We start from the raw sequence: 2,814 nt of genomic DNA on the forward strand, positions 1-2,814 counted from the left end.
ATCTATCTATCTATCTATCTATCTATCTATCTATCTATCTATCTATCTATCTATCTATCTATCTATCTATCTATCTATCTATCTATCTATCTATCATCTATCTATGTATCTCTGTTGTGGTGCTTGAACTCTGGGTCTGGGTGCTGTCCCTGAGCTCTTCAGCTCAAGGCTAGCACTGTATCACTTGAGCCAATGTACCACTTCTGGTTTTCTGGTGGTTTTATTGGAGATAAGAGTTTCATGGCCTTTCTTGTCCGGGCTTGCTTGGTGATCCTCAGATCTCAGCCTCCTGAGTAGCTGAATAGCTACTGGCACCCGGCTAGGCAAGCACTATTTATAGCACTAACTACAATACAAGCCCTCTTTTCTTTTTAATTCTGATCAGATATCTCAAACTGCTTTTCATAAATAAATAAATAAATCACAAACTGCTTTTCATAAATAAATAGCATACACATTAATATACTGCTGAACCAAATTACAAAAGAGACTCAGAGACAAAGGTATAGTAGAGGGTGCATAATTTTGAAATATATTTTGAAAGGGTATAAATTTGATTGAAAGAGATGGTTTGCAACTATGAAAGTTGAACAAGGAAGTATGTTGAAATTGTTTTGGGATGGTAGGAAGGGGAGAAGGGGGAAAGGAAATTGATATAAGGGGTGAGATTGATTGGGACATATTTTAAACATGTCTGGAAATATAGCAATAACTAATAACTAATGCAAACTAAAACAAAAATTTAAACTTATTCACTCTTTTTGTTTCTTTTTCTTGTCTCCATTTCTGTATCTTTCTAAGTAGTCTTTTAGTTAGATTCATGTCCATTTCCCTTTTTTTACCAGCTACCCCAAAAGATAGCACCTAGCTATTTATGCTGCATTTGGGAACTTGGAGAAATTCTTTATGGGTCACCTGACCAACTGAGAACGAAAATCTAATAACACTGATGTTGGGATTTCTCAGTAAATGACTTAACCATATCCTCCTCTAGAGAAGGCCACAATTGTAAACCTTTGCTCTCAAACTCAGAATCTGGGTGAAAAAGAAAACATTAGAAATGAAAAGATACACAAGTAGAAATAAAAATAGTTTAATAAAAGCATTGAAAATGAAGATGGAAGAAACATTCTAGAAATCAGTGTGAAAGACAGGAAAATAAGACAGGAAAATAAGAGAGAACAGTTAGAAAACCTAAAGACTAATATGAACAATAGAAATAATGAAAGAATAATGAAAAGAAAACAGATAAATGTCAGTGAGGTTACTGAACGCCTCAGAACTAAAGAATATGAGTTGAAAGGTTGAACTGGCCCCTTGATTGCTCACCACTCTGGAAAGAGACCCACTTAAGGTTTAGTAGCATGCAATTTCAGAAATATACACAAAGAGAAGATTTTATGGTTTCAAAAGAAAAAGAAAAGAGAAATAGGTCCAGTGCCAAAGATCAGGTAATCAAAATGGCCTCAAACATGGAATTGTAGAACACATGATGGTATCTTTTCTGGGGATAGCAACTGAGTAGGAGGGAGATGTTTTCATCTCTCTCTTTTTTTTTTTTTTGTCGGTCTTGGGGCTTGAACTCTGGGCTTGGGCGCTGTCCCTGCGCTCTTCAGCTCAAGGTGAGCTCACTACCTTTTGAGCCATGGTGCCACTTCTGGCTTTTTCTGCTTATGTGGTGCTGAGGAATTGAACTCAGGGCCTCATGCATACAAGGCAAGCACTCTACCATCCCAGCCCTATTTTTCAATTTTGAATCTTATGTATGATCTATGCAATTTTAAAATTATAGTACAAACGATTGATTTTTTATTTTTTGGTTGGTTATAAGGCTTGAATTCAGGGTCTGGGTGCAGTCCTTCAGCTCTTTTGCTCAAGGCTAGTGCTCTACCACTTTGAGCCACAGTGGTACTTCTAGTTTTCTGGTGGTTAATTGGAGATAAGAGTCTTATAAGCCGGGTGCCTGTGGCTCATGCCTGTAATCCTAGCTACTCAGGAGGTTGAGATATGAGGATCACGGTTCAAAGCCAGCCCGGGCAGGAAAGTGCTTGAGACTCTTATATCCAATAAGCCACTAGAAAACCGGAAGTGGCACTGTGGCTTAAGTGGTAGAGCACTCGCCTTGAGCTGAAGAGTGCAGGGACAGTGCCTAAGCACAGAGTTCAAGTCCCACGACTGACAAAAAAAAAAAAAAAAGGTCTTACAGTTTTTTGCTGGCTTTACACCGTAATCCTCAGATCTTAGCCTCCTGAGTAGCTAATATTACAGGCATGAATCACTGGCACTTGGCTCAATTGATTTTTTTAAAAATCAGTTGTGGGACTTGAACTCTGGGCCTGGGTGCTGTCCCTCAGACCTTCAGCTCAAGGCTGGTGCTCTACCACTTGAGCCACAGCACCACTTCTGGTTTTCTGGTGAGTTATTGGAGATAAAATTCTCATAGACTTTACAGCTTGAGTTAGCTTTGAACAACAATCCTCAGACCAGCACCTGGCTGATTTTTTTAAAAGTATATTTGTACATATTTCTTCATTTTGTTTTCACAACAACATAACTTAGAGATGTTTTTAGTTACTGAGGGATCAAAGAATGAGAGTTTTAACCATGAGGTGGGTAATAGAGCCAGACCAGGAAGCTTTTCCTTACTTTTTTTCGAGATGCTCATCTAGAGCATCATTAGCAGTATGTTGAGAAGTGTTGGTTACTGTTGATGTATTAATAGGGTAAAAAGTGAGCCGGCGCACTCGCCTTTGAGCTGAAGAACACAGGGACAGCGCCCAAGCCCAGAGTTCAAGCCCCCTGACCGACCAAAAA

At 38.9% G+C, this 2,814-nt stretch overlaps 1 protein-coding gene across 1 annotated transcript in view; it reads left to right on the forward strand.

Moving 5' to 3' along the window:
* Ccdc171 (coiled-coil domain containing 171) overlaps nt 1-2,814 on the forward strand; it is a 310,385-nt gene that overhangs the window by 32,879 nt on the left and 274,692 nt on the right. The gene's annotated exons all lie outside the window — the stretch shown is intronic.

Source organism: Dipodomys ordii, unplaced genomic scaffold (assembly GCF_000151885.1).
Source record: "Dipodomys ordii isolate 6190 unplaced genomic scaffold, Dord_2.0 Scaffold53, whole genome shotgun sequence".
Taxonomy (NCBI): domain Eukaryota; kingdom Metazoa; phylum Chordata; class Mammalia; order Rodentia; family Heteromyidae; genus Dipodomys; species Dipodomys ordii.